Consider the following 20114-nt stretch of genomic DNA (forward strand, 5'->3'; position numbering starts at 1 on the left):
CCACAAGCCAGACAAAAGTCAGGCAGTGAAGTGAATTACACAAGGCCACACAGCAGGTTATCAGGAAAGCTAAGAGTAGAATCCAACCCTCAAGAGTCCTGAGCTAGTGCCTCATCCATTAGACCAGGCTGTTTTGCTTCTGGCCTTGGGCTTAGAAATTAAAGACTTCTTCTCCCAGCAATATTCTTCTAAGCCACCCAGGAACGCTCCCCCCTTTCCTTTTTCTGCTTTTAACCATTTTGTTCTCCCTCTTCCCAGCCCCCAGCCAAAAGCACTTGGAATCCCCAGGCTTTCATGGGCTGTTCTCACAGGCAGTGGATTTAATTCATGCTCTGGATGGCGTCAGAATGCACATTTCGTGGTTTAATTCCAGCTCACCCTTCTCTGTAGAGAGCCCCTTTCTTCCAAAAAAGAGCTGTTCCACAAGATGCCGGCCCCCGACTTCCCTTATGTGAACACTAGAACATCAGGACACAAAGCAGCAGCCACAATGGAAATACCGATGTCAGATGTTTCATAACGTGAGTTCCAACTGTAGTACATTGAGGGTCGGTAATATGGCGTCAGCAGACCTGAATAAAGGCCTGTAACATAAAAACAGCGAAAGGCCTGGAATCTAAGACGCAAGACTTACAGTTCAAAAAAGAGCTAAATAGATTCATGGAGGCTAGGTCCATCAATGGCTATTAGCCATGGGTAGGAATGGTGTCCCTAACCTCATTTTCTCTAGCGGTGGGTGACAGGGGAGGGATCACATGAGGATTACTTGTTGTGTCCCCTCCCTCTGTGGCATCTGGCATTGGCCACTGTTGGCAGACAGGCTACTGGGCTTGATGGACCATTGGTCTGACCCAATATGGCCGTTGTTATGACTTTGGTTCTGTAACACGGCAGTCAGGAAAGAGCCCCTATTGGTAATTGTACGATTGTGTAAGTTAGGTTGAGCATGGAAGAATCTAGGGATGCACCAGGTACAAGGTTCAAGGACAGGCTATGAGTGTAGCAGAACATCTCAAGAAGAAACACCTTGGTACCAACCGACTCCCCAAAAACGAATGTATATACCGACCTAGGTTCAGGACTGGGTCCAAGTTGACAGCATAAAGAATAGTAAGTAAGCCCCACTTCTCCAAAGTGAGGGGTGGTAACTAGGTAACAGAGAGTGGCAACCTGATACGTAAGAAGTGATGTACCTTGTTTGTACCTGTCTATAAAAGGGCACCCCAAAAGGTGAGCGCCGACAAACTTTGGGGGGGGGGAAGGGCATTCTGTGCGCTTTTATGTGTTGGTACATTGCCACGGCTTACAGAACGCGCAGTGGCTTTGCGTTGAGTCTGTCTGCTAACAATTGTTAACGTGTGTCATTTGGCAATAAACCTGCTCTGGTGATTTCGATCCTTATCTGATTTGTGGTCTCTGAGGGCTCTCTCAGGAGTCTGTTGTGTTAACTCAAGTGCACAGGATTAAATCTTTAGACAGGGGAGCACACGCATGCATGCACGCAGCCGAAAGTCTATCATCATTGACAAAGTAGAGGACCTGTCAGGAACCTCTCAGGATGAACCCCGAATACTGACAGAGAACGAACCCTGACTGACGACACCCGCTAATTGGAAACACTCCTGCTCACAGCAAATTCAGTGCTGCTGAGATCGGGAGATCCAGACGCTTCTCTTTGCAAGGGGAGAAGTTTGGTCAGATGAAGATGGGCAGATGTTAAAATTAAAGGTTATTTTGCCTGCTTGGCAGACAGTAAGGCTGCAGCTGTGGTTCAATACAGTCAGTCCTTCCTTCCACCCTCCTCCGAGCACCCCGCTGACAAATTCAGAAGAGTTTGGAGTGGGGACGGGAAAACTATCTCAGAACAAATAAGACCTCCTCCCTGTCTGCTTTTGAACTAAACCTGAACCCAAATTGAACCTTTGCTTCAAGTTGGAGAAACTTTGGATAACTTTCTAAAATAAGCATGATAACCAAAAGGCCATGTTAAGTACTGAGCGTATACCAGCCGCTCTGCATTTCTGAGGGCCCGGGTAGGACTGGAAACAGAAAAACTTCATGATGCTGATTTGTATCACTGTAAACCTGGAGAGCTCTACTAAACTGACAGGCTTGATGTGCTAGGTGCTGTCCATGAAGGAAGTAAGACACCTTCCCTGATCCAACAATCTGAACAGACAAGAGAAAAGAAGCGTTTTTTTTTCAGGGATGGGAAATTGAGGCACCAAGCAGGTAAAAACTGACTCAAGATCAAACAGGCAGACTGTAGAGGTGTGTCTAGACTACATGCCTCCGTCGACGGAGGCATGTAGATTAGCCAGATCGGCAGAGGGAAATGAAGCCGCGATTAAAATAATCGCGGCTTCATTTAAATTTAAATGGCTGCCCCGCTCTGCCGATCAGCTGTTTGTCGGCAGATCGGGGCAGCCTGGACGCGACGCGCCGACAAAGAAGCCTTTCTTGATCGGCACAGGTATGCCTCGTGAAACCAGGTTTACCTGTGCCGATCAAGAAAGGCTTCTTTGTCGGTGCGTCGTGTCCAGACTGCCCCGATCTGCCGACAAACAGCTGATCGGCAGAGCGGGGCAGCCACTTAAATTTAAATGAAGCCGCGATTATTTTAATCGCGGCTTCATTTCCCTCTGCCGATCTGGCTAATCTACATGCCTCCGTCGACGGAGGCATGTAGTCTAGACGTACCCTCGGAGGAGGAATTCAACCCCCACATTTTGAGTCAGAAACCGGCAGGTTGGCCACAAGATTTCCTAGGCCAAGAAGCAAGTTTGACATCAGGCTTAAATGAATGCACAAAAGCACTGGAAAATGTGAGACTTTTCTATCCCAGCTTCACAGGCCCAAGAAGTCCATAAAGGATCCTGCAGTTTGTGCTCCTGTGTAAGGAGAATTGGACCCATACAATAGTTATTATTTTGGGTGCCTACTAAAAGGAAGTTTTTCTTCACACAGAGCACAGTCAACCTGTGGAACTCCTTGCCAAAGGATGTTGTGAAGACCAGGACTTTAACAGGGTTGAAAAAAGAATTATATAGATTCATGGAGGATAGGTCCATCAACGGCTATTAGCCAGGATGGGTAGGAAAGATGTCCCTAGCCTCTCTTTGTCAGAGGCTGGGAATGGGTGACAGGAAAGGGATCACTTGATAATTCCCTTTTCTCTTCATTCCCTATGAGGTGTCTGGCTTCGGTCACTGTTGGAAGACAGGACACAGGGCTAGATGGACCTTGGGTCTGACCCAGTCTGGTTGTTCTTATGTTTTGAAACTCCATCAAAATCAGATTGGCTTCAAACGCCTCAAGTTCTCACAGCATCCCTTTGGATGGTTACCCATTTACTGGGAGATGCTTCAGGCAGGAAACATGGCACCTGCCCTCAGTCATCTGCACTGGCTCCTGTTTCATTCATAATCATCCTGGGAGGCAGGCAGAGTTGGAGGAAAGAAACCTTCCTGAGGTACGTTGAGAGGCCTGTGCTCCATGCAGCCCATGCCCTGACTTCCTTGTCCAAACCCTTGGTGCCGTATCACGCTAAGTCCTCCCTGAAACCTGACCCTCTTTTTTTTCCTGGTCCCATGCTTATTACGGCTTGCATTCTCCCCACAGCGCAAGGCCCGGCTAGCTTTCTACACCCTGCAGATTTGGCGCCTGCGGCCCCCGCAGCTCTTCCTGCGACTTGTGAACCAAAAGAGCCAGACTCTGCCCACCCCAGGTCGTGATGCTCCGGAGTCACAGCCAAACCTGAGCACTTCAGCAGGACAAAACCAACCCCAGGTAGTGGCGTTGGGACAACTGTTAGGGGGTGAGGGTGCTGAGTTGTCTCCTTCCCCCCAACACACACACACACACACACACACACACACACACACACACACACACACACACACACACACACACACACTCCTGTTGTCATGCCCCTCTGACAGTTGCCAACTCGCCTGGCCTGGTCCGAGCGGACACCATTCATGGCAATGGAATCCAGTCCATACGGTCTGGACGAGTTGGCAATCCTCACCCCTCGCTGGCCCTAGAAGAGCCAGGGGCAACTGCTGAGCCCGGGGCCAAGACCAGGAGTAGAGCACCCAGCTGGTGGTGGGACTCTGGGTGGCAACAGAGACTGCAGAGCTTCACTTGGACCCTGGGGCCTATAGGGCTGGTGGCTTGGACCCTGGGGCTTTCAGGGACAGTGGATTGGACCCTTGGGACTACAGAGCTGGTAGTTGGACCCTGGGGCCTACAGGGCCAGTGGGCTGTGGATCCTGCAGGGGCATGGCCAGCAGGTGATGGGACAGCAAGGGCCACTGGAGCCTGCAATGCCGGTGGACAGCAGCAAAGCCAGTGGGGCTGGTGGGACTCCACGGGGGCTGCCTGGAGGCTGAAACCCAGGACTGGTGAAGCTGGTGGTGGGTCAGTAGCCAGGCCAGCCTCTAGGTGGAGGCAAGCTGGGTGCAAAACCTGGTGGGGGCTTCAAGCCCGCCCCCACCGCACCCCTCCTTTCTGGGCTTGTGTGACAGGCGTGTGGATGGAGAACCTTGCATGACAGAGACTCAGGGTGGTTTCCCAGTCTTGCAAGACTAGCAAGAGCTGGGAGAGCTACATAGGCCTGGGAAGGGTGGAACAACCCCTGCTGGCTGATTTAGGAGCAACTTTGATTAGCTCCAAAGGCAGCAGTCCCATGGGCCGTATGATGGTACAGTGATCTGAGGGTGGAGACCCAGGAGTCTGGATGTGTTTTGTACTGAGTGGCGGCTGGGAGATATTTCTAGAAATTGTGCAGATAAAACCTCTACACTTCCCCAGAACTCCCCACATCTTTGCCCTGCCGCGCCCATAAAAGCTAGTGGATGTTGGAGGGCTGAATCCTATTAAAATCAATCTGAGTTTCCTGAAGATCTCATCATGTTAAAATAAACAGCCAATACCCTGACGTATGTATTATACGTCTATACCCTCACCATATATACATTTCTATATTATTTATACTGCTCTTGGCCTTGGCTAGGCCTTTTGCTGGAAAGGAGACAGCAGGAAAGTTATTAAGAATCTCCACTCACGTTCAAATACTTCTTTAGTCCAACAAAACAGGCTATTGTTGAACTGGGAAAAGATATTCCATAAATCTCCCAGCGTCAAACACCGTGACGGGAATATGGAAAAAGAGCTCTATCTATTAACTGCTCTTTTAACAGCATTATTTGACCCTTAGAAAAAACAAACAGAGGAAAGAAAAATGTTACAATCCCAGGGAAAAAAAAAAACCCTGACGCTTATCGAAAGCACATTTGACTAGACGGCCTCCGAGGCATCTATTGTTTAATGGGCTATGCTTGATTTATTGATGATTATGTAGCAAAAAAAATTAATGTAATCATTCCAAGACTGCATGAGGCTCAAGGGGTCGATTTATTAGGCCTCGGTTTCAGGGAGGATCTTTTTTCCTCTCCAGTCAAAGAGCCCTGTTTGACCAACAGTGTGAAACCGTTTGACAGACAAGTCCCCCGCTGCTAAGCTATATCTCTCGTTTTCCATAAGTAACAGGCCACATGAGAGCAAGCCTGCAGTTTTAGTTTACACAGCTGTGTGCCGGAGCACAGAGTTCACTACAGTTGTTTAAGGCCTTCTTTCGCAGTGGCAACAAATTCCCCGAGCCGGCTGCTTGTCCACTCCCTGGAAGGACGCGTATGCATATAGGCACACGCATGTGCACATAGACTTCCTTAAGTCATCTCTTCTGAAGCCAGGGAGGGGTACGAGGATGCGTGTCTATGTCTGGGAAAAAAAGGCAGAGCGAATTGTTGTGGGCAGATCAGTATATGGCATTATGTAGCTGGCATCGATGTACCTTGCATCAATTTTCTGATGCGGGCCCGCGGCGGGAGATTGACAGGAGAAATGCTCCCATCGACTTCCCTTACTCCTCACAACAGAGAGGAGTACCAGCACAGATGGGGGTGCCCTCAGCATTTGATTTAGCGGGTCTTTGCTAGACCTGTTAAATCAATCTCCAGAGGATCGAGCGTCAGAGTGTCGATCCTCCGGTAAGTGGAGACAAGACCCGAGTCAGTATCCCACTCCCTCCTCCTGCTGGTGGGAGATGGTCAATCTCTCTTAACTCATCTTATGTCCAAAAAATTCTTTCCATGTGTGTAGAGGCCCAACCAAGAAAAGGAATTCCGCTGTTTAAATACATAGCCAGTGGCTGCCCCACTCCAAAACATCTTACAGTCTAAATAGACAAGAGAGAGGACAGGTGGGGAAGGAAGCAGAGGCACAGATGGGAAAAGAGTTTTCCCAAAAATCACACACACAGCAGGTCAGAGCAGGGGCTAAATCCCCAGCTGCCCAGCCACCATATACTGGTTATTTGAAACCCTGCCTGTCATTTTCCTGCCAGAGTTGTTAGAGATGTGCAAGTTTAGGTATCCAGAGGGCCTCAGCAGGTGTTCTGTATGTCATAGGGATCTCAAAACTGGGATATAGGGGCATGTCTATATTAGGAAACTATTTCAAAATAACTAAAACCGATTTAATAATTCCCAAAATAACAAATTCGAACAAGCGTGTCCTCACTACAGGGAAGCCTCAAAATGAGTCTGAGGCAGTCGCTGTTAATGTGGACACGGAACGTCAACTTAAGAGCCCCAGGAAGCACTGGGGAGTAATTAGTTCAAATGACTCTGGGGAGTCGTTATTTCAAAATGACGACACCGGAGGGTCCGCACTACTGCTATTTTGAAGTAGCTATTTCAAAATTAGCGTTATTCCCCAAGGAAAGCAGGAGTACAGATATCAAAATAAGTGGCCTGTTATTTCAAAATAATGGGCTTAGTAGTGTGGACGCTCTGCTTATTAATTCGACCTAAGCGGCGTTATTTTGAAATAATAATTTGAGCTCCTTGCCCTAGTGTAGACTAGAGCTAAGAGCTTAAAACATAAGAATGGCCATACTGGGTCAGTCCAAAAGTCCATCTAGCCCAGTATCTGGTCTTCCAATAGAGGCCAATGCCAGATGCCCTAGAGAGACTGAACAGAAACAGGGAATCATCAAGTGATCCCTCTCCTGTCACCCATTTCTAGTCCCTGACAAACAGAGGCTAGGGATACCATTCCAACCTATTCTAGCTACTAAGTATTGATGGACCTAACCTCTATGAATTTATCTAGTTCTTTTTTGAACCCTGTTAAAGTCCTGGTCTTCACAACATCCTCTGTCGAGGAGTTCCACAGATTGACTGTGTGCTGCATGAAGAAAATCTTCCTTCTGTTTGTTTTAAACCAGCTACCTATTAATTAGGTAATGGGTTTATTGACCCCCCCTTAATTCTTATGGTATGGGAGCAAGTACATAACTTTTTCTTATTCATTTTTCCCACACCAGTCATGATTGTATAGACCTCTGGCATATCCCCAATGAGTCTCCTCTTTTCTAGGCTGAAAAGTCCCAGTCTCTTTAATCTCTCTTTATATGGCCCCCATTCCAAACCCCTAATCATTTTTGTTGCCCTTTTCTAAACCTTTTCCAATGCCAATATATCTTTTATGAGATGAGGCAATCACATCTGTACGCAGTATTCAAAATGTGGGCGTACCATGGATTTATATAGAGGTAATACAATATTCTCTGTCTTATTCTCTATCCTTTCTTAAATGATTCCTCGCATTCTGTTTGCTTTTGACTGCCATTGCACATTGAGTGGATGTTTTCAGAGAACTGTCCACAATGACTCCAAGACCTCTCTTTGGAGTGGTTATAGTCAAATTAGTCCCCATCATTTTGTATGAAGAGTTGGGATTATTTTTTACAATGTGCATCTCTTTACATTTATCAACCTTAAATTTCATTTGCCACTTGGTTGCCTAAACACCTAATTCTGTGAGGGTATATCTGCACTGCATGCTTATTTCAAAATAAGCTTTTCCGGAATAGTTATTCCAAAATAACACATCTATGCTGCAGGAAAGCCTCCAAATGAGTCCGAGGTTGGCTTCCCTAATGTAGACGTGCTATCTTGATTTAGAGCCCCAAGAGGCACTGGGGAGGAATAACTTAGAATGGCTCTGTGGAGGGGCTATTTTGAAATACCAGCAGTGGAGCATCTACATACGCCTCATTTTGAAATAGCTATTTTGGAATAGGTATTATTCCTTGTAGAATGATGTTTACAGTTTTCGGAATAAGCCGACCATTGTTTCGAAATAACGGAATGGCTGTATAGATGCTCGCATCGTTATTTCAAAATAACACTGGTTATCTCAAAATGACGTTGCGGCGTAGATGCACCCTCAGATCCTTTGGAAACTCGGCACAGTCTGCTTTGAACTAAACTATCCTGAGCAGTTTAGTATCATCTGTAAACGTTGCCACCTCACTGTTTACCTCTTTCTCCAGATTATTTATAAACTAGCCAATTAGCCCGCCATAAAACGGGATTTTCAGGTCTCTCCTCCACATCGGTCTTCTCTCCTGAGCCTCCGTTCTCTCGATCCATCTCTCTCTCTCCTCCTCCTACTGCCTCCCCCTCTCTCTCAGCTCTCCTCCGCCTTCTGCCTCTCTCTCCGTCTCTTTCTTTCTCTTCTCCCCCTCCTGCCTCTCCCTCTCCCTTTTTCTTCTCCTCTCCCTCCTGCATCTCACTCTCTCTCCGCTCTCCTTTGTCTCCATCGGGGATGCACGCACCCGGGTGACTCCAGCTCCCCAACGGCCGATTCCCTCTCCCTGCCCTCCGCCAGCCAGTTCCTCCTCCCGATTTCCCACAGCCAGCCTCGCTGCCCCCAACTCCCACCCCCGACCAGCTTTGCTTCCCACCGGCCACCCCCTCCCCCCGTTCTCCCCTGGCCAGCTACGCTGCCTCTGATCCTCCGCCCTTCCTCCCAGCCAGCCCCGCTCCTCTCCTGGACTGTCCCTCCCTCTCCCGCCCCCGATCAAGTGTGTCCGTTTTTTTTTTTACCCTACCTTAGTGACGTACACGGCCAGGGGGCAGGGCCATTTACATCACCGCCCCGCCCCCCTTCCCCTCCTGCCGTGGCGCTCGGCTGAGGTCTGTGCCACTCAGCTAGGCCACCGTGGGGGAGCAGGTGGAGCAAGCGGCCGTTTGGGCTCCCCCGTGGCGTCACGGCTGAGCGCGGAGCACTCAGCCGAGCCCCATAGCGGAAGGGGAAGTGGGCGGGGCGGTGACATACATGCCCAGGGAGCAGGGCTGTGTATGTCACCACCCTGTTCCCCCCCCTTCCCCTCCCATCATGGTGCTCAGCTGAGTTCTGCACCGCTTGGCCAGGCCGCGGCGGGGGAGCAAGCGGCAGCAAGCGGCCGTTTGGGGTCCACGCTCCCCATGCAGCAGGGGGGCGCTCTTGCCGCCACTTGCTCCCCCACAGCGGCCCGGCTGAGCGGCGCAGAACTCAGCCGAGCGCCACAGCGGGAGGCAAGACCACCCCCCAGAGGCAAGACTGTAACGCTACAGCATTACAGACTCACAGACATTGGGCTACTATATATATGATAGGTTGAATAGGATTGGTCCCAGGACGGACCCTTGGGGGACACCAGTAGTTACCGCTCTCCATTCTGAAAACTGACCATTTATTCCTACCCTTTGTTCCCTGTCTTATAAGGAGTTATCAGTCCATGAGAGGATCTTCCCTCTTGTCCCATGACAGCTAACTTTACTTAGAAGCTTTTAGTGAGGCAGCTTGTCAAACGCTTCCTGAAATCTAAGTACACTATATCCACCGGGTCCCACTTATCCACATACTTGTTGGCACCTTTGAAGAACTCTACCGGATGGGTAAGGCATAATTTCCCTTTACAGAAACCATGCTGACTTTCCCCCAACAAATTATTAGTTTCCTAAGTCCTTTGGAGCATTCAGCCCAAAGAGATTAAGTGACTTGCCCAAGGCCATCTGCCCTGCAGGTTCTGTATTCAGGCTCTCACAGGGGCTGTTCTTATTATAGGTGATCAGCACAAGGGGATTTTGCTTTAAGTGGCCTCTCTGAAAAGGTGGGATTTTAAAAAGCGACAATGGGAGTCCACACCACCCTTCCCCTGATAATGTTTCTGAATAGCACTTGAACCACACATGGTGCAGCAGAGAACAGCACGGAGTAGTTTTCTGGGCATTGGTCAGGATTTAGTGGGGGAAGCAGGATATCTACTGCTAGCTTTGCTACTGACTGGGCACCATAGCTATGTAATGCCCAAGGGCAGTCCTCATAGTGCAGGACTCTACCACTTGAGCTGAAAACCAGCTGGCTCTCAGCTAAGGACATAGAGCAGATTCATTATTCCCCCTGTAAATAGCATGGCAAGGATTCCTCTTCCCTGAGCTTTTGGGTGGGCAGGTAGCCTTCTCCCCTTCCCAGAGACTGGGGCTTGTAGCTGGTTTCCGGGGTAGGAAGCCCTACCACTCCTTCTAGGACTCCCTGTCCTTCTGTTTCTAATTCTATGCCTGATATTGATTTGTCTCAAACTCCTGCTCTTTTCTCAGCCTCTCCCTCTCTTTCTAACTGGGGAAGCTTTTAAAGGCTTCCAGCAGGCCTGGAGTGGAATCAGCTGGCCCCAATCTGCCTGGGCCAACTCCCTGCCAGCTGCTCCTAATTCCCTGCTGCCCTCCACCCCTAATCAGCAGGCTTTTTACCCCTTTTGGGCTGTCTTCTCCCCCCCCCCCCCACCTCTACCTGCACTGCTCTGCAGCAGCCCTCTGGACTGCTCTTGTCACAGTGATTTCAGTGTGGGCCAGTGTGTGGTTTACAGACAATTCTGCCTTGACAGCATCTCCGTGCTTCATGGCAAGCCATGCAGGACCGGATGCACAACAGTTTTAGGCCTCTTTAAAAAAAAATTCACTGTGATTCAATGCCTGAATTAGACCCTTGCTGAATGGGGAAGAAGGAGGAGACTTTGAATGGGAGCTGCACCAGAAGTAGGGTGCCTGCCCCTAGGTAGGGCTCCCTGCATTGCTCCTGTTGCACTCTGGGTAACCGGTTTCAGGTTCACAGGAGCAGGGAGACTGGATCTTGAGTCTGCCTCCGATTGCGCGAGGGCTGACAGCAGCGGACCCTCCTTTGCTTGCTTGCTTGCTCACCTCTCCCCCGAATGCTTTTTGAGAAGTAGCCACACAAGCACCTGAGCAAAGTTGACTATGAACAGGCAGGTACCGAGGAGTTTCGGCACCTTCATTGTTTAAGCGGGAGTTTGGTGCATCCCAGGGACTCCCAAACCAGGGAGGTATGACCCTAAAACAAGGGCTTAGGTTGCAAAGTCCTTTTGCACATTCAGCCCAACGAGATTAAGTGCCTGGCCCACGGTCTCTGGTCCTGCCAAATATAATAGTTAGCTGGCTCTGTCCAGTGGCTAACTGATTCCAGTGTACGTGGGAGCAAAACAAACAGGCTCTTCCCTGTCAGAAGCAGGGAAACTGAGGTGCTCAGTGACTTGATGTGCCTCACCTAGCCAATCTGTGGCCAGCGCAGGGTTAAGACGCAGGACAGTTGGTTTTCCTTGTGTGAAAAATTCTGTCAAAGGTATTTATGGGCTAGAGCCTTGGACAGATTACATGACATCTCACGGTTATTGCACCTCACATATAGCACTGCATCGTGGGAGCCCAGGCCATGGGAAACATGGGTGCTGACCCTGTGGCAGTTTTGGGGTTGGGAAAAAATGGTGGGTGCTGAGCATTTATTCCATGGCATACAGGAGGTGCTGGGGGAGAGGGCAAGGGGAAAGGGATGAAAGGGCATGCTCTGGGGAGAGGCGGAATGGGGAGGGAAGAAGGGTAGGGGTGAGGTGGGGGCAGAGAGGGGGCTAGGAGAGGAGGAGTAGGGGTCTTAGGAGAAGGGTGGAGTAAGGATGAAGCAGTTTTAGGTTTGGGGGCTTTTTTCACTGAAAGATTGAAATGTCCCACTGAATGCTGAATTGGTTTTGAAAAAACCCCCACTTCTCTGTCCAAATAGTTGACCACAATTTTTCAGCTGCTCTGATATGCTCATCTGCCGTACTCACATTACCCGTTCGTAAAAACAGGCAGCCTCCCCTTTTCCCGGTCTGAATTGGGGGTGGGGGAGGGGGTCCCTCTACCTCCCTGGTTCTCAACCTTTGTGGAGTCTGACTTGTCAGTCTGTCAGCCCCACGGTGTGTGGCCAGGCCCCAAATTTCACTTCACTGGATAATGACTTGCTTACCAAATCAGACCTAAAACCACAAAGGTGTCACAGCACAAAACTACAGGTTGACACTCTTTAGCCCGGCTCCCTCAGCTCCTGACCGGTGCCACACCAAAGCATTTGCCAGACCATGGAAGGTCAATATTGTCTACCAGCATTACCAGCACTTCCACGGCTTACTGGGCTTTTAGGCCATGTCTACACTAGGAAACTATTTCAAAATTACTAAATTTGACTTAAGAACTTGCAATTTAACCAGGAAGATAGCGAGGGGGGCAGGAGAGACAGTTGCCGAAGGGGGCCATGCTAGGGCAAGCGCAGGGAGAAAGGGGCAGGTGGGTCTGGGACCGCTCGGCCACGCCGCAGCAGCAGTGGCCACATCAGAGCCCCCCGTCTCCCTGCACCACCCTAGTGTGGCGCCCAGGGGCAACTGCCTCCCCCTGGCTGCTATGCCCCTGGATTTAACAAATTCAATTAATGAAATTAATGGGTAGCAGGTTTAAAACTAATAAACGAAAGTTCTTCTTCACACAGCGTGTAGTCAACCTGTGGAACTCCTTGCCACAGGAGGCTGTGAAGGCTAGGACTATAATAGAGTTTAAAGAGAAGCTAGATAATTTCATGGAGGTTAGGTCCATAAAAGGCTATTAGCCAGGGGATAAAATGGTGTCCTTGGCCTCTGTTTGTCAGAGGCTGGAGAGGGATGGCAGGAGACAAATCGCTTGATCATTGTCTTCGGTCCACCCTCTCTGGGGCACCTGGTGCTGGCCACTGTCGGTAGACAGGATACTGGGCTAGATGGACCTTTGGTCTGACCCAGTACGGCCGTTCTTATGTTCTTATGTTCTAAATTCGAACTCACGTGTCCTCACTACGGGGAAACATCAAAATTAGTCGGAATATGATTAAGGAACAACCAAGATCAGGACTCTCTGTTGCCTATGAACCCTTCATTTGGCTCTCTTGTCATATGTATGATGAAATGTAGATTTAATTACATGCTCACCGAGTATTTTTCCATAGGACTCTGAGGCTTCTCCTGAGAGGAAACCTTCATTGTGGTGTTTCCTTTCCCTTAAACCACAAAGTTGTGGTGGGGCAGAGGGAGCCCCTCTTTATCCCAGAGCAGGGGCGGCCCATGAGCATAGCCTGACTCAGCAGTCGCCTAGGGCGCCGCCGGCCTGGGGCACCCGATGATGACATCACAGGGTGCTCAGGTGCCCGATGATGACATCATGGCCATTGACGGCTGTTCAGGCAGGGGTGCCGATCACACCTTCCGCCTGGGGTGCCAGCTGCTGCAGCCGGCCTCAGGCCACTCCTGTCCCAGAGAGCCACACACAACTATGAATGATGAGACACCAAGAGCTACTTTACTGTTCCCCCAAAGAAAACCAACTCCACATGGACTTCCCCCAGGGAGTATTCATACGGCTGTTAATTTCTTGGCTTCATTTGAAGTGCTTCTACTTCAGGTGAAGCCGGTCAGAAAATGGAAAATATTTTCTGTGGAGAGGGAAAGCATTAAAAATTGTACACAGAAATATGCGGTCTTTTATGAAAATGACAAAATGGGAGGGATTGCACTCAGAAAACAATTCTTTCCAGAAAACCAAACTTGTCATCTTTCTAAAAAAAGCCAAAAACTGATTGTTTTTCATTGAGAAGACAGAACATTTCAAATGTAAAATATTGTTGTGTGGTACAATTTTCCCATTTCCTTTTTCCGTCTTTTTTTTGAGGGGGGGAGGTGGTGGAACATGGAGAGAGAGAAAAAAGGTGATGTTTTTATGGGAGAACACAAGATTTTGCAGGACAAAAATTGTTTTCCTCATGTTCCCCTCACCTACAGCAGTCACTAGGCAAAATACCCATCAGTATTTTACACACCTGCATCATGTCTCTGCTGAATTCTTCACACACTATGGATTGATATATACTCATAGAAATACAGACCTGGATGGTAACGTGAGATGCTATCAAATCCAGCCCCCTGTGCTAAGACAGGGCCTAGTAAACCTACATCCACCGTGATGGGACATTGTCCAGCCTGTTCTTAGTAACCTCCAATCACAACCTCTCTTAGTAACCTATTCCTGGAATTAACTATCTTTATGAATTTAAAAAAACAACAACTAGTTCTGTAGCACCTTAGAGACTAATAAAAAGTGTAGCTGGTATCATGAGCTTTCATGAGCACTTCTTCAGACAAATGGAGTAAGGGGCCCAAGGTACAAATAAATAGCAGAGAAACAGAGAGGATAGGGAGGGAAAGAGAAGGAAAAGAAAGGAAAAAAATATTGCCCATTAGGGTACGTCTAGACAGCGGTGCTATTTCTGGATGTGTCCAGTATCTTGAAATAGCGTTTTCCGTGTCTTACAGCATGCCCGTTATTTGAAAATGCAATCGAAATAACGGGCTTGCTATTCTGATGTCCCAGGACCTCATTCCATGCGGATAAAGGGACTGGTTGGAATAGTGGTCTATTTCAAAATATGGCGTGGAGTAGACAGTGCCACATTTCAAAATAAACAATCTCGAAATAAGCTATGCAACTTGCATTGCTCAAATTGCATCGCTTCTTTTGAGCTAGTGCCCTGTGCAGACACACCCTTAACGTGTCCGTTCTAAGAGGATAGTAAGGTTGATGATGGGATGGAAGTTGTTGAAATCTCTGTTCAACAACTTCCACCCCACCATCAACCTTAGCCTGGACCAGTCAACACAAAAGATCCACTTCCTTGTCACTACAGTACAATCGACACTTTCTTGACACTACAATAGAATTAAATGGCAGCCACATTTCCACCACCTTATACTGAAAACCTACCGACTGTTACACTTACCTACATGCCTCCAGCTTCCATCCAAGACACATTTCTCAATCCATTGTTTAGCCAGGCCCTAAGATACAACCGGATTTGCTCCAATCTCACAGACAGAGACAAACTCCTACAGGATCTCTATCGGGCATTCTTAAAACTGAAATGCCCACCTGGGAAGTGAAAAAAACAAAACAAAAATCAGATCGACAGAGCTGGACATGTACTCAGGCATCAGCTTCTTCAAGACAGGCCCAACAACGAAAACAACAGGACACCCTAGGTCATCACCTACAGCCCCCAACTTAAACCCCTCCAGTGCATCATTAACAATCTACAATCTATCCTGGAAAACAACCCCTCACTCTCACAGGCCTAGGGGGACAGGCCAATCTCGCCTACAGACAACCGCTGAATCTCAAACAAATTCTTTCCACCAGCCACACATCACAGCTCAGAAACACTCACACAGGAACCTACCCCTGCAATAAATCCCGGTGCCACCTCTCTCCACACATCTATACCAGCGATGTCATCACAGGACCTAACCACATTAACCACCACCTCAGAAGTTCATATAACTGCACATCCACCAATGTGATTTATGCCGGCAATGCCCCTCGGCTATAGAGATTGACCAGACTGGACAGTCTCTATGGCACAGGATTAATGGACACAAATCATTTATTCAAAATGGTAACACACAGAAACCCATGGAGGCACATGTCAACCTACCCGGGCACTCACTAATGGATCTAAAAGTGACTGTACTTTTACAAAGCAATTTCAAAAACCATCCAGAGAGAGAAGCTGCAGAACTTGGTTTCATTTACAGGTCTGAACAAAGACCTGTCTGAATGGGCTGCTAGATTCCACCCTAAGGACATCAAAAGCCACGCACTGGATACTCTAATTGGCAGATGTTTTCCTGGTTTTTTTCCTTCCCTTTCCCTCCCTATCTCCTCTCTTTTTCTGGTATTTATTTGTCTGAAGAAGTGGGTGGTGCCCACGAAAGCTCATGATGCCCTCTCCACTTTTTGTTAGTCTTTAACAAATTCTAGAACTGTAGATCCTTACACAGGGATCCCATAGCAGTAGTTTTCCTGCCCTTGCCTCATAATTTCTTAAAAGACCCACATTCTTGAATATCCATATTATACCTTCTAACCATACACACCAAGTCACACTCAACCATCAGAGCCTTCCCTGCTTATGAACATAAGGATGGCCATACTAGGTCAGCCCAAAGGTCCATCTAACCCAGGCTATGTCTAGACTGCAGGCTTCTTTCGAAAGAGCCTCTTTCGAAAGATCGCGTCTAGACTGCAGGCGGATCTTTCGAAAGAGAAATCCGCTTTTTCGAAAGAGAGCACCCAGCGAGTCTGGATGCTCTCTTTCGAAGACGGCCTCTTTACATTGAAGAACGCCTTCTTTCAAAAGAGGAACTTTCGAAAGAAGGCGTTCTTCCTCGTGAAATGAGGTTTACCGCCATCGAAAGAAAAGCCGCGTTCTTTCGAAATAATTTCGAAAGAATGCGGCTTGAGTTTGGACGCAGGGGAAGTTTTTTCGGGAAAAGGCTACTTTTCCCGAAAAAACCCCTGAGTCTGGACACGGCCCCAGTGTCCTCTTTTCCAACAGTGGCCAATGCCAGGTGCCCCAGAAGGAATGAAAAAAACAGGGAATCATCAAGTGATGCATTCCATCACTTCCAGCTTCTACCAAACTGAGGCAAAGGACACCATTCCTGACCACCTTGGCTTACATCCATTGATGAACCTATTCTCCATGAATTTATCTAGCTCTTTTATTGAACCCTGTGATAGTCCTGGCTCTGGCAATATCCTCTGGCAAGGAGTTCCACCAGTTGACTGTGCATTGTGTGAAGATTTTTGTCATTTTGTTAGTTTGTTTTTTATTTTAATTGTGTGTGTTTGTTTTAAATCTTCTACCTATTAATTTCATTTGCTGACCTCTAGTTCCCGTGTGATGGGAAGGAGTAACTAACATCTTCATTGCTTTTTTTCCACACCTGTCATGATTTTATAGACCCCTATGATGTCCCTCCACTTAGTCGTCTCTTTTCCAAGCTGAAAAATCCCAGTCTTATTAATCTCTCTTCATATGGCAGCCGTTCCAAACCCCTCATCATTTTGTTGCCCTTTTCTGAACTTGTTCCAATGCCAAGACCTCTTGAAACAAAATAGCACAGAGAAGAGCAATTTTCTGATTGCATTTCCTTTTGAAAGGCCAGCCTATCAGCAACTCCAGCTTTCAGTTCAGTGGAAAGTGTTGGTATTTCAAGGACAAGGATGAGGAAGTAGGAAAAAAAAAGAAAAGATGAGCAGTCCCGAGCCAAACTCCCAATGTGGTTTAGCTTGGGCTTGCTTTAAATCAAGTTTCAAAAGCAGTCTTGACTGTTTTATAGCTTTAAACAGACTGTCATCCCCTCCCCCCACCTTCCTCTTTTAAATTGAGGAGGCAAGACCGCAAGGCTAATAAATAGCAACTTAGATAAAACTTTGAGAGAGCTCAGGCTAACTGCGTAAATGGCTGCTGGAAAAGACAAAATGTCCTCCAGGTTTAAGAGCAATCACAAGAAGCAATTCAAACATGATAGGTACTCGGATGGGGGATGCCTTTTGCTTTTTCTAACCCCCTAAAAAGGTTTAACTATGGTGTTTTCCTGTGACAACTTTTACCATCGGCTGGAGAACTGTCCCCAGTCCGGCTTGTCTGCAAAGATCGCTTGGTTTATTATGTGGGTCCACTGGGAAACTGTGATAAGAAACATGGAGGTGAGGATTCTCTAGTGATAAAGATACTGGACTAAATTATTAGACCCACATGCTAGGCTCTGTGGTGTTATTTCAATTATGTTGGTGTGACGTAGTGGGGGTGCCTTGCTAGGGCTGTGGCAAACTCTGCTGTCTGGTCATTATGCAAAGGCGGCTCCAAACCTGTCTGACCAGCTACCCCCCATGGGGAGAAACAAAGGAAGGTGGAATGACGCCCCTGGCTGGGGGGCAGGGCTGGAGGAGAGTTAGTTTAGTTTCTGTCTGGGAGCATGGAGGAAGCAGCCTCAGCAACAGGCTGGGGTGTTTAGAAGACGAGACTCCCTTCCCCATATCAAGGGGAGCTGAGCCATCCTAGGCCTGCCCTGTAACCTGATGACATCTGTGCTGTGCTGTATCCTGGAGAAGCAATAAACCACCTCTATTCTACTGGCTGGTGGAGTCTGTTCGTGCCATTTCGGAGGTGCAGGACGCGGGGGACCCCCAACGCGCCGTCACAGTTGGCATCAAGAGGTTTCAACTAAGATCAAGACCCCGCTGCATACACACAAAGTAGCAGACCGTCCCTGTCCCAATGTGCTTATGAACTAAATCAGTGAGAGGTCATGAAAAATTTTAATCCCCATTCTACAGATGAAGAATTTTACATAGATGAATTAAAAGAGTTGCCCAAGGTCACACAGGAACACGGTTGCAGAGCAGGTGACTAGATACAAGGTGATTGCCTGGGATGCAGGAGTCCTAATTATACCACAGGAGGGAAGGAGGGAGGGAAGGTCCTTACTCTTCTATGACTTCTTGTGGTCACATCACTTAGCACTTTTAAGCCTCAGTTTTTCCATCTGTGCTATAGGGATAACAGAGGTTTGAGAAAAGTATTTTAGTTTCTAGCCAATATTTCAACAATTACTTTTTCTATTCAGTGGTATATTTTACAGGTGGGGCAGGGGTAGGGGTCAAAAACCTGAGAGTGTGCATTTTCAATGAAAACCCGAACAATTTTTTTTGAAAAACAGAGGGGTAGCCATGTTAGTCTAAATCTGCAAAAGTGGCGAGGAGTCCTGTGGCACCTTATAGACTAACCAAAGCATTAGAGCATAAGCAGCTGACAAAGTGGGTCTTTACCCACGAAAGCTTATGTTCCAACACTTCGGTTAGTCTATAAGGCGCCACAGGACTCCTCGCTGCTTTTGAAAAACAGTAACTTTCTCATGTTTTTTTAAATTTTGTCAAAAATCCACTATTCCTTGAAAGCAAAGGTTAGATGAACAGTTTCTGACCAGGTAAACAAACAAACAAAACTTATCTTCTTTACAGAGTTGCCATGAAGCTTTGATTTCACACAGGTGGATTGTGAAAGGTAAAAGTACTACATCCGATTACATAGAAAATTAAAAAGTGTAATAACCAAGATTTTGCATTTTTAATCAGAGGAGGTGATCTGGTGAACTAGTTAAGCCTGAAATACCATGTAATTGTATTTTACTTTTTTCAGATGAGGAAACTGAGGCAGCGCACAATTAAGGAATGGGCTCACATCTGTGGCAGAGCCAAAACTAGAATTCAGGATCACATGGCTCCCATTGCACTGCTCTCAACCTTAGGGAATGCTGTTTCCCCTTACTTTAAAAAGAAGCAGTTTTCTGCATATAACATCACCTAAGGTGTGGGAAGCGGGGAAAGGGGGAAGAATTGAAACAAAGCAGCTAGCTGTCAAGCAAAGGGAAAATTGAATAAGATCTTCTCGCTCCTAATAGAGGATATGCATGCCCTTTGTGAAGGATTGGATTTAATAATAACACATTTAATAACACAGGCATGAAACACCTTTCTATACAAAGCATTCTGAAAATGTATACTGGTATACAAACTACAAGCCCAGGAACACTTGTATCCATCACTGAAATGCAGCCAGTGCTGGGGAGAAGCACAGCAGTAGCTTGACCGTGCACGGCAACACTAGCACAACAGTTAAGAACAGGAAAGGATAAACACTTCAAGCAAGGGGAGTGACAGCTGGAGTTTGGGCATGCGGTTCCACTTCAGAACTCAGCCAGGTTACCAGACTAAAACCCCTCTGTCCAGATTTTGGACCTGATGGCGATTCAACTTCAAAGGGAAGGTTTACTGCTGTCACTGCCACTGAAATCAGACAGAGGGAAATAACTTTAGACTCCTGCCTGGGCTCCGTTGTCCTTTGGGATGGGCTCTGAATGTGTTCCATAACCACACTCTCCCCGTAACGGGCCCTGCATACTTTCATGTCTGTAGCAGCCAGCTGCCCCCACAATAAGAACATTAGAACAGCCATAGTGGGTCAGACCA

General features: G+C 47.6%; 1 long non-coding RNA gene across 1 annotated transcript; it reads right to left on the minus strand.

Moving 5' to 3' along the window:
* Nucleotides 1–5399: 5399 nt before the first annotated feature.
* On the minus strand, nucleotides 5400–13451 carry LOC142826868 (uncharacterized). Its single transcript, XR_012901138.1, has 2 exons — nucleotides 13181–13451; nucleotides 5400–5784 (listed from the first exon to the last, which is right to left on the minus strand). It is a non-coding gene; the product is annotated as an uncharacterized LOC142826868 (long non-coding RNA).
* Between the last annotated feature and the right edge of the window lie 6663 nt (nucleotides 13452–20114).

This window comes from Pelodiscus sinensis, chromosome 2 (genome assembly GCF_049634645.1).
Source record: "Pelodiscus sinensis isolate JC-2024 chromosome 2, ASM4963464v1, whole genome shotgun sequence".
In the NCBI taxonomy this organism is placed as follows: domain Eukaryota; kingdom Metazoa; phylum Chordata; order Testudines; family Trionychidae; genus Pelodiscus; species Pelodiscus sinensis.